At 44.4% G+C, this 12,564-nt stretch overlaps 1 protein-coding gene across 1 annotated transcript in view; it reads left to right on the plus strand.

Moving 5' to 3' along the window:
* F8 (coagulation factor VIII) overlaps positions 1 to 12,564 on the plus strand; it is a 694,472-nt gene that overhangs the window by 284,765 nt on the left and 397,143 nt on the right. The window lies entirely within an intron of this gene.

Genomic DNA, 12,564 nt, shown 5'->3' on the forward strand with positions numbered 1-12,564 from the left:
TTCCTGTTACTTCCCCCCTAAGTGGCTTGCAGCTATCATACATACATATACACACACATAAACTTAATCAAGCACATATTAATTACAGATATACATACTTTGTATTTACCCCAACATTTGTATTTAACATCATTTGTTTATTAAATTATTTTAAATAAATGAAAAATTTACATTCATTTTTTTTATCCGATTAATCGATTAATCGACAAAATAATCGGCCAACTAATCGATTATGAAAATAATCGTTAGTTGCAGCCCTAGTATTGACACCTGGGACAGGAGGGGCCAGACATCCTGGCTACATCTCCCTGGGGTGTGGAGACAGGGTATCAATAGACACAGGGTAAAATTATTAAATGTATAATGTCCAAAATATGATGGGTACATAACTTTTGGGCCCCATCGTACATTGCATCCTTATGCCTGTGATGTGCTGTTTTCAGGGAGACCAAACACGCCATGCAGGCATGTCCATAGCAAGTGTTATGCGAACGTGCCCTTGTGCCAACTGATACAGGTGTGGAGTTTGGTATGAAAATGATCACTAGGACCAGAGAATTATGATGATCCTGGTGTCATAATGATGCCAAGCTCGGCCGTCGTCATATTACATATTTTGTGATCTCAGACCAAAGTTGAGCAGATATAACCCCGCCTTCAGAAGGTCATAGTTCTGAACCCCCTACTCCCATCCCCTTGCTCAGGTAACAGGAAAAGGGCGGTCTTGGGGGGGGATAAAAAGGTGGGCAATTGGTAATGGAGGAAGAGCCTGTTTTTACCATCACAGAGACAACATCAAGGCTCCAATGAAGTATGGTATGATACTCTGTTTTATCCCTTTTATTTTACACTGTTTTGTACTATTTAAGTCTATGTCTCTTTTTATATGCATTTTTGTATAACAGCACTGTGACCCATTTTATACTCAGATTAAACATTTTTAATCAGTTCTGTCTTTGTTCTCTAATCGAATTCAGCCTAGAGATAGCCTTTTGTATACATATAGATATGTCACGTTATTAAGTGGTTAACTATATAGGTATCAGCTTGGGGATTGTGTAGTTATCGCAGTCTGATTGTTTTTGGGCAACCTAAGACGCCCGGTTTTTAAAGTTCTTGGTGGTGGCAGCGTGTTTTACACTGGGAGTTTTGGGGTGACTGGTTGGGGTTGGTGGTGGTTGCTTGGTGCCCTGCGGGGAAAGTGACCAAACGCACCGGAAGTCTGGTTGGCGTTTGACCCTTGTTACACCCATACTCCCACGTCGCGGCTCGGCTTATCAGCCGAGCCGCGACGTGGGAGTATGGGTGTAACAAGGGTCAAACGCCAACCAGACTTCCGTCCCGTGACAACAACGTACCTACAGAACTCCACCACTTTCTCCCATGTATCCCCCCTCAATGTTGAAGGTGCGGATCTGACATTGGCTCTGACATACATTTATGGTGGGAGTGCCTCCTAATAAAGTCATTGTGGTCAGCTGTGACCGCGGTTAATCGAAAGGTGGACAATCCTGAATTCCAGGCCTCTCCTGAGGGTATGTTGCTTCATCATACTGCCTCCAGTATGGGTTCCTACAGGAGTTCATTATCCATTCATTTGATTAATGCGGCCAAGGCGATTATCCCACGGTTCTGGAGGCAGGCTAAAACTCCTCCTATTTCGGCCTGGCTCAAGAAAGTTAATTTCACATACCGAACCTCTTTATATGACTGATTTCGACGGCGCACCATCCATTCATTCTTTATTGTTTGCTATGGTTAAATTCAACTGTTACTTCTCGACTACTCGCCAGGTGATAACCTTTATATCCCTATGTACTATGGTATGGAACTGGGTCTTCACCTTAGACTGTATTAACATTCTCTGTACTATTTGTTTTGATTTCTGTACACACTGCGGAATGTATATGTCTTCTGCCTTTCTGTGGGATGTATTTTTATATGTCTCATGCCTGATGTGTACTGTTATTTTGAAATGCCTATTATACCACTTTACCACTGTACTGTACAAAATTATTTTCAATAAACGGAGAATTGAGTCAGAAAGAAAAAGTATAATACAATATTAAAGTCATGAAAAATATTAAGGCAAAGAGAATAAAAAAAAGACAGCAGAGTGAAAAATATGGAAAGGTAGAGGAAAGAGGACGAGAAAAGAAAAGCAAAAACAAAAAAAAGGGGGGGGAAGCACCACAAAATTGTCAATGTTATACAAATTCCTTAAGAATCCACTACACATAAAAGTATTTTAACATGTATGTTAACTGGTATTACTAACATCGAACATATATTTACATATGTAAATATATGTATATATACATACAGACCTAAATAAATATGTTATTGACAATGTATTCAATAAAAAGACAGTGCATTTGTAATATTGACATTGTCAATCATTTTTTTCAAAGAAGTTCTTCCACACTTTTTTGAATGCTGTGATAAAATTATTAGCTTGGTAGAATACTAATTTGTTTTGCCTTATTTCCCGTATTTTAGTAACAGTTGTAAGCATTAAAGGATACCTATCTGTTTTCCAATAAGTGGCAATAATCTGTTTGTATGAGTTTATCGACCCAAAGGTTCTACTTCGGTGTCTAACAAATAAGTCCATGGGGCCTGATGGGATACAGCCCAAGTTACTAAAAGAGCTTGGGGTATATTAGCAAAACTGATTTATTAAATGAATCATTGTTAACAGGCGTAGTCACAGAAGTTAGCAAATGTTGTGCACATTCACAAAAAGGCCAGTAAGTCTTACATCTGTATTAGGGAAATTAATGAAAATTATGTTAGATAGGATGGTTGAAGGTGGTGGTGTCATCTTATTGATTTTTTTGATTGGGTGACTAAAATAATTGATCAAGTTTGTGCAGTAGACATTGTGTATCTAGATTTCAGTAAGGCTTTTGACACTGTCCCGCTTACAAGACTTTGTCTATGGTTCTCTTCAGGTCCTCTTAACCACTTAAAGACTTCGTTTTTTCAACAACTTGTGTTGTTTAGCCAGACAGTTTTCCTCAAGACAAGTAGACCTTTGGAGAACTTTGGCTCCACTTGCAGGTTTAATACAGGTACTGCATTCAACCATACAAGTCAATGGAGCCCAGCTTTCTAATCACAATGTGATTAGAAAAATATTTTAAAAATATGGAAAAAAAAGCGGTAACATTTAAAAAATAATTATGCATCAGAGGAACCAGCAAAATGTAAAAAAAAAAACAAAAGTCCAAAAAGAATAAAATAAATAAAGTTTATTATTATGAGCAAGTGTTACATACCTGGCGGAGAGGCCTTCCGGGTCCTCCGTTCAGCAGCGTCTGCCACTGCAAAGAAGGGGGAGACCCCCGCCTCTGCATAGCAGTATCTGCCGCTGCGAAGGAGGGAGAGACCCCCCGCTTCTGCACAGCAGCCTCAGCCACCGTAAAGAAGGGGTAGACCTCCCGCCTCTGCACAGCAGCCTCAGCCACCGTGGAGAAGGGGGAGACCCTTCACTCAACAGCCGCCGTGAAGGCGAGGGAGACCTCCCACCTCCTCGCAGGAGCCTCACAGGGAGGAGACAGGACCGGCTCCTTCATCCTATTGGCGCCTAAGAATCCTATCCTATTTAAAGGACTCAGAAACCTTCAGTCCTTGCCTTCTGATGGTTGTGCCTATCCTGATAGTACCTATTCCTAAGTACGTGTTCCGTTTATTTCCTGTTGCTGATCCGGCTTGTTCTTGTTACTCCTGATTTCTGGTATCCTGACCTCGGTTTGTTCCACAATGTTCCTGTTCTCTGGTATCCTGACCTCATAGTAACATAGTAACATAGTAACATAGTAACATAGTTCATAAGGTTGAAAAAAGACCAAAGTCCATCAAGTTCAACCTATATACATATTGTGTCCCTACCGTGTTGATCCAGAGGAAGGCAAAAAACCCTTATGAAGCATATGCCAATTGCCCCATACCAGGGGGAAAATTCCTTCCCGACTCCAAATATGGCAATCAGAATAAATCCCTGGATCAACGTTCTGTCCCTATTAATCTACTATCCATAACTTGTAATATTATTGCTTTCAAGAAACACATCCAGGCTCCTTTTAAACTCTTTTATTGAGTTTACCATTACCACTTCCTCTGGCAGAGAGTTCCATAGTCTCACCGCTCTTACTGTAAAGAACCCCCGTCTGTGCTGGTGTAGAAACCTTCTTTCCTCCAGCCGTAGAGGATGTCCCCTTGTTATAGATACAGTCCTGGGTATAAATAGGTCCTGGGAGTGATCTCTGTACTGCCCCCTTATATATTTATACATAGTTATTAAGTCCCCCCTAAGCCGTCTTTTTTCCAAACTAAATAACCCTAATTCTGATAATCTTTATGGGTACTGTAGTCCTTCCATTCCCTTTATTACTCTGGTTGCCCGTCTTTGAACCCTCTCCAGCTCCACTATATCTTTCTTGTACACTGGTGCCCAGTATTCCATGTGTGGTCTGACTAGTGACTTGTACAATGGTAGAATTATTTCCTTGTCGTGGGCATCCATGCCCCTTTTGATGCACCCCATGATTTTATTTGCCTTAGCAGCAGCTGCCCGACACTGGTCGCTACAGGTAAATTTACTGTTAACCAAGACTCCTAAGTCCTTTTCCATGTCAGTCGTCCCCAGTGTTTTCCCATTTAATACATATTCCCAGCCTGGATTTTTCTTCCCCATGTGCATAACCTTACATTTATCTGCGTTGAACCTCGTCTGCCACATCCCAGCCCAAGCCTCCAACCTATGCAGATCCATTTGTAATCGTGCACTGTCCTCTATTGTGTTAACCACGTTACAGAGCTTAGTATCGTCTGCAAAGATTGATACTTTACTATACAATCCCTCTACAAGGTCATTAATAAATATATTAAAAAGAATAGGACCCAAAACTGACCCCTGTGGTACCCCACTAGTAACAGTCACCCACTCAGAGTATGTACCATTAATAACCACCCTCTGTTTCCTATCACTGAGCCAGTTACTTACCCACATACACACATTCTCCCCCAGCCCAAGCATTCTCATTTTATGTACCAGCCTTTTATGTGGCACCGTATCAAATGCTTTGGAAAAATCAAGATATACGACATCCAGCGATTCACCCCGATCCAGTCTTGAGCTCACCTTCTCATAAAAGCTGATCAGGTTAGTTTGACAGGACCGTTCCCTTGTAAACCCATGCTGATATGGAGTCATACATTTATTTTCATTGAGATTCTCCAAAATAGCATCTCTTAGGAAACCCTCGAACAGTTTACATACAACAGAAGTTAAACTAACAGGCCTATAATTCCCCGGGTCACTTTTTGTCCCCTTTTTGAATATTGGCACAACATTTGCTATGCGCCAGTCCTGGGGAACAGACCCGGTCACTATAGAGTCCTTGAATATTAGAAATAGGGGTCTGTCTATTACATTACTTAACTCCCTTAGAACGCGGGGGTGAATGCCATCTGGACCTGGTGATTTGTCTATTTTGATTTTTTTTAGGCGGCACTGCACTTCTTCCTGGGTTAGACAGGCGACATGTACTGGGGCATTTATCTCATCCTGCTGCTTGCTCTACTACGTTCCTGACCTCTGGTTCCCTGACCTCGGCTTGTTGGCCTTTGATCCCTTATCAGTCCTACCTGATATCGGTGTCTCCTTCTACGCTTTGTGTGACAGTATCAGAAGGCCATCATAAGACCCACATCGGTGGGACAACAAGGGTCCTGTGAGGCTCGTCTGGACGAGATGGATCACCGTTTGGAGCAATTTGCTCAGGCCCTCCATAGGGCTACAGCGCACTGATCCAGTGCTGTGGTCTCCTCAACCTGTGGTGGTTCCTATGTCCCCGCCTGTGCCAGTGACTACTGTTCCAGCTCACCTGCCTCCTCCTCAACGTTATGATGGTGATCCTGCAGCATGCCGAGGATTTTTGAATCTATGCGAAATACATTTTGAGCTGTCTCCATATGCTTTTCCAACTGAACGTGCTAAGGTGGGATACGTCATTTTGCTTCTCACGTAGATAAGACCTTGGCATGAGCCCCGCCACTCTGGGAAAGAAACGCTCCTATGGTCCAGTCCTATTCAGAATTCGTATCAAGTCTACGGATCGTATTTGATATTCCTGGGATAAGGACTGCTGCGTAAACATCTCTTTTTACCATCTGTCAGGGTTCTTGTCCACTTCTGGACAATGATGGAAGAGGTCAACTGGACCAATGAGGCATTGGTGGCCGCCTTCCTTAATGGACTATCTGAAACTCTCAAAGACGAGATTGCGGCCAGATATTTACCTATAGGACTGAATTCGGTGATTTCATACATATCGCAAATTGATCTACGACTTCGCGAAAGACAAGCACAGCGTGAGAATCTGAGATTGCGAGAAAGGGGAGGAAGACCCAATATACGTTCCGCTCTACAATTTTTTTCCTGCTTCTATGTCCTTTGGGCTCATGGACTCACGTAGCTATGGACTTTATTGTGGACTTACCTAACTCCAAGGGACACACCGTGATTCTAATGATTGTAGATCGTTTCTCGAAGATCGCTCACATGATTCAACTAAAAAGAGTTCCTACTGCTTCTGCATTGGCAGACATCTTCATACGCGAGGTCGTTTGTCTCCACAATTCATAGGACACTCCTGGCGCAAATTCACTAGAGCCTTGGGTATCACTCCTCTGCAGTCTAACGGGGCAGCTGAAAGGGCCAACCAACACCTTGGACAATACTTGCATATCTTCATCAACAACCTTCAGGACGATTGGGTTGACCTTTTATCCTGTGCGGAATTTGCCCGTAACAACTCCGTGCAGGAATCTACGGAAGTCTCATCCTTCTACTGTTTATACGATCTTCATCCGCAAACCTTTCCTGGAGCCTTTCCATCTTCTTCTGTCCTGGAGCTGGAGGAGAGACTAAACACCATCCGTCCACCTGGGCTTCGGTACAAACGGCGTTAGAACAGGCCAGCAGACGGCAGGAATTCCAGGCCAACAAGAGACACTCCTGTACTCCTGTTTACTCACCTGGAGACAAGGTGTGGTTGTCTACCAAATAGCTAGCTGGCTCATATGTTTGTGGGAAGTTTAGCCGGGTCATGGAGCACTTTTGCGTCCAGTTCATGATACCGCGACCCGGTAATATTTTATATTGTGTTTTATTGTATAATCGGCCCAGAGACTGAATGTGGCTGCAGCTCCAGCCTTCAAAGGAACAATCAGGTAACCTGGCTGGGGCTCTTATTCAGCCAGCACAGCCTTGTCTGCCCAGACAGCACCCACACTACAGGGGGGATAACACAGGTGGGGGAAACCCATTGTATCCCTTAATCCCCTCACCTGATACATCCCCTGTATACTGATGGGATTTGTGATGGGATGTGGGTGGTGGGATTGGGGGTTGGGTTCAGTGCTCTTTGAATTGAGGTTATATATGCTCTGTGTGTTTGTAAATAAAGGAGTTCTTGTTTTACTACGAATGGTGGTCTGACTGATCCGTGGCTAGCAGGAGCTATCGGCATGAGGGACTGACTGGTGATTCCTCAGCCCTCAAACAGGGGTACCCAGCCTTGGGTACAGTGACCCTGTAACAATGTCTCTCTACTAAAGCCACTAGTTTGCAATCGCTTTACTACCTCTAGGTCTCCTGTCACAGAGGCTTCAGTCAGAGATACTTCAAGACGAATTCCCCAAGCGATCCTGAACTCTCGTAGACAAAAGGGGAACTTGCAGTATTTGGTCCATTGGAGAGGACTAGACCCCGAAGGGGTGTCCAATGTAAAAAAAAAAAGAATGGTTTGATGAGGTAAATCGGAGTGGCCGGGCTCATAGATAGGGCATAGGCACAGACTGACCAAAATGGGGGGGGGGGGCGCACTTCCCAAACACCAGACAAACCTATGCATGGGTGGTATCACTGTACTCAGGATGTGTTGCTGAACACACATTGGGGTGTATTGTGACGTATACCTGGAGCTATAAATTTATACCCGAAGTACAATTTGTGTAAAAAAAAATTACTACCACAAACTTTGGCAAAGGCTGGTGGTAGAATATCATGCATGGAAAGGGTTAAAATACTAGCATTTGAAATACCTTGGGGTGTCTAGTTTTAAAAAATATATGGTTTGATGGGGTAAATTGAATTAGCCGGCTTCAAAGATGGCCCTATCAGGACATGGGGGCAGTAGGACCAGATGTAAAAGTTCCAAGTTCAAAAATGCTCCTAAATGTGATGTTTTACCTCCCAAACAACCCAAACAAACCAATGCATGGGTGGTATCACTCTACTCGGGAGATGTTGCTGAACACACATTGCGTTCACTAGACTGTCAAGGAAGCCTCCGTGCCATGGGCTGCTGGAGAGGACTGAGTGCCAGCCTCCTTCCTACAGACTATGGGCCCTGGTACAGAGCATTTTACTCTCCATCGGGTCAGGACTTCTATGGCCAGTATGTGTACCTGGATTTTATATCCAGCAGGTTTCAACCAGAAGTCAGAGAGCCGCCCGTGTTTCCCATCCTCCCCACAGACTACAATAGCGACCCCCTACTGGGCTGAGGTGGGCTCAGTGCAAATACTGAGCCGTGTGCAAGGAGGACCTGATGGAGAACTTTGTGTGGATTGCTGTGTCTATTGTATGTAAATTACTCCCCTTGTACTGTTTAAATACCCCTGTGTTTCCAAATCAACTGAGTCCTGTTTTTACCTCAAGATGAGTTCTGTCTGATGCTTGGGGTGGGCTGCTATGATCCTTTATTGTTCTTTTCAGGACATTAGCCACACTGTGTAGGTAAGCTTTGGCTAGCCACAGTGCCAACACAGCTCGGGTGCAGCGATGTCCCCCTTCTCTCTACAACACTGGTTCTGTCTAGTGGTGAAGGGGTTAATTGTTGGTGTCCCAGCAGGAGGAAGCAACGTTTGGCGGGAGTACCCAGTTGGGGTACAGGGCGTCCCGTCACAGTGGCGTATATGTGAAGCTATAAATTTATACCTGATGTACAATTTGTGTGAAAAAATACAAAAACAATTACTACCACAAACTTTGGCAAAGGCTGGTGGTAGAATCTCATGCATGGAAAGGGTTAAAATACTAGCATTTGAAATACCTTAGGGTGTCTAGTTTTCAAAAATATATGGTTTGATGGGGTAAATTGCATTAGCCGGCTTCAAAGATACCTAAAATGGCACATGGGGGCAGTAGGACCAGATGTAAAAGTTCCCAGTTAAAAAATACGCACTTCCTAAATGTGGCATTTTACCTCCAAAACAACCCGACAAACCCATGCACTCGGGAGATGTTGCTGAACACATATTGGGGTCTTGTTTGAAAGTGACATACACCAGGAGCTGTAAATCCATACCTGATGCGCAATTTTAGTGATAAAAAAACACAAATAAAATTACCACCACCAAGTTTGACAAAGGGTGGTAGTAGAACGATATCGCCGAATGGCCAGCACCGAGTCCAGCCAGGTGTATGCAGGTCAGGGCCTAGATCTTCTGTGGCCCAAATTCTCAAACTCGTCCTGCAGAGTAAGTGGAGTTACTCCACTCCAGGCCTGTAGGAGGATACATGTCCTCGAATCCTGGGGAACAAAATACATTTTGCTGGCTCTAAATGACATCGGATTCGGCTGCTAGACAGTCGGCAAAGACGTTTACATGGCGATAATCTGCTTACACATATCTTATATAGACTCATACAAAATGTACAACAGTTTCCTCCTGGATTACTTTTTGGTTCAATAAATTCACATGGTGCACTTTTTTACCCTCTTACCCCCAGCATCTATTTCAAAATCAACAGGACCAGTTTATATAAGAACTCGAGGTGCTGTGGCCCATAGAGACCACTGGGAAGGAGCGGTGGGGGCACAGGGGACCCTGGTAGTACAGTACGTTCCAGCCTTTAGGGACGGATTGAAGGAACTCACCGACATGGTGCAGGAGAACCGTCAGACCACACAGAGGCAGCAAAAAAAGGTGGTACGATCGCCCCCACCCAGGCACTCACCACGGAAGTTCTTCCACCCAGAATACCCTTACCAAAGGAGAAGCCTTCAGCAGAAGTAAACTTTAGATGTATTTGGTACTGCGCAAGTGTGTGTGCACAGTAGCACTCACATCTCAACCTTTGTCCCCTGGCATCTTGATACATGATCCACATGCGCACGATCATGTAGGGTCGTGTGCATGCACAGTATGTATTCTCTGGTATCTGGGAATGCTATCAAGACTGCAGTCTTGGATCTTGCTGTCCTTCCAAACTCCACCATAAAAACCCCCCTTTACTCTGCAGTGAAGTCAGGCGGACTATTACCACTCACTGGCAGCTTCACGAGGGAGCAATGAAACGCAAGGTCAGGCCTTTCCTTTCATTGCTCCCTCGTGATGATCACTCACAGACAGCATTGTCAGGGAGCAATGGAACAGAACAATGAAAGGCAAGGCCTGACAACCAGGGAGATGAGCACCTGGTGTTGTATCAAAGTTGAAGCTCCTCAGCTATGTGGTGGGGCATGCTAATCTGGAGTTTGTCAGAGCTCTCAAGAGGTTCCAGCCCCAAGCAAAATAACAGCTGAAAACAAATTATATTTGCAAAAAAAACTCATCAAGTCAGCTCAAAAGAAGGAGAATATAATAGAGGTGACCTCTAAACAATTAAAACAAATATTTTTTGAAACAGGTGAGACTGGGAACCAAAATCCAAGATCTTCCTGTCACGATCTGAAACTGAAAAGAAAGATATTGAATCAATATACTAGGGCTGCAACTAACGATTATTTTCATAATCGATTAGTTGGCCGATTATTTTGTCGATTAATCGATTAATCGGATAAAAAAATGAATGTAAATTTTTAATTTATTTAAAATAATTTAATAAACAAATGATGTTAAATACAAACAGCAGAATAAAAAAAAACTTTGATAAAATGCATTTCTTGTCTTTATTTCCCAACCAGCCCCCCCAATTTATGCACATTTGAGCCCAGGCTTGCCACGCTGCCTCCCACATATGCCACGCTGCCTCCCACATATGCCACGCTGCCTACCACATATACCACACCACGCTGCCTCCCACATCTGCCACTCCACGCTGCCTCCCACATATGCCACGCCACGCTGCCTCCCACATCTGCCACTCCACTCTACCCCCCACATGCCACTGTGTCTGATACGCCTTATACCCCCTGAAACACCACTCCATCCTCCCCAGACATGCCACCCTGCCCTCCCCACATATGCCACTCCACGCTGCCTCCCACATATGCCACTCCACGCTGCCTCCCACATATGCCACTCCACGCTGCCTCCCACATATGCCACTCCACGCTGCCTCCCACATATGACACTCCATGCTGCCTCCCACATATACCACTCCACGCTGCCTCCCACATATGCCACTCCACACTGCCTCCCACATATGCCACTCCATGCTGCCTCCCACATATGCCACTCCACGCTGCCTCCCACATATACCACTCCACGCTGCCTCCCACATATGCCACTCCACCCCCACATATGCCACTGTGCCCGATACGCCTTATACCCCCTGATACACCACTCCATCCTCCCCAGACATGCCACACTGCCTCCCAGACATGCCACGCTGCCCTCCCCACATATGCCACTCCACTGTACCCCCAGATATGCCACTGTGGCCCCAGATATGCCTTATACACCCTGATACACCACTCCGTCCTCCCCAGACATGCCACACTGCCCTCCCCACATATGCCTTATATAATGTATATGCCTTATACCCCCAGATATGTCACTCTGTGCCCGATATCTCATAGTCCCCTCATAGAGTCACAGACCCGTTCGCATCGCACTGACACCATACTTTTATAAATCAGTACTGGGTTAATCTTCACTGCCCCCAGGATTTAAATTCCCCTTAGTCTGCCCCCCTTTATCTCTAACTGCACCTTAAGTTAACTTTATTAAATTAATCAAATTAACCCTCAGTCCTCATCATTAAAATTAACCCTAAACACCCCATTAACCATAACTTCCCCTAAATTAACTCTAAATACCCCATCAAAACAACTACCCTAAATTAACCCTAAACACCTCATTAACCATAACTGCCCCTAAATTAACCCTAAACACCCCATTAACCACAGCATCCCCTAAATTAACCGTAAAGACCCTGTCAACCACAACAGACCCTAAATTAACCCTAAACACACCATTAACCACAACTGCCTCAAATTAACCCCAAACACCCCATTAACCATAGCTGCCCCTAAATTAACCCTAAACACCCTATTAACCATAACTGCCCCTAAACATCCCATTAACCATAGCTGCCCTTAAACACCCCATTAACCATAGCTGCCCCTAAACACCCCATTAACCATAGCTGCCCCTAAATTAACCCTAAACACCCCATTAACCATAACTGCCCCTAAATTAACCCCCACCTCCTCTAACTTTCAGTAGCCCAAATATTAATTTAATACTTACAGTTAGATGAGTGTCACAGCCATGTGGTTCTGGCCTTCTGGGAGAAGGGAGGGGCGGGGCCAGTTGTCACAG

The sequence above is a fragment of the Spea bombifrons genome, chromosome 8 (genome assembly GCF_027358695.1).
Source record: "Spea bombifrons isolate aSpeBom1 chromosome 8, aSpeBom1.2.pri, whole genome shotgun sequence".
NCBI classification, from domain to species: domain Eukaryota; kingdom Metazoa; phylum Chordata; class Amphibia; order Anura; family Pelobatidae; genus Spea; species Spea bombifrons.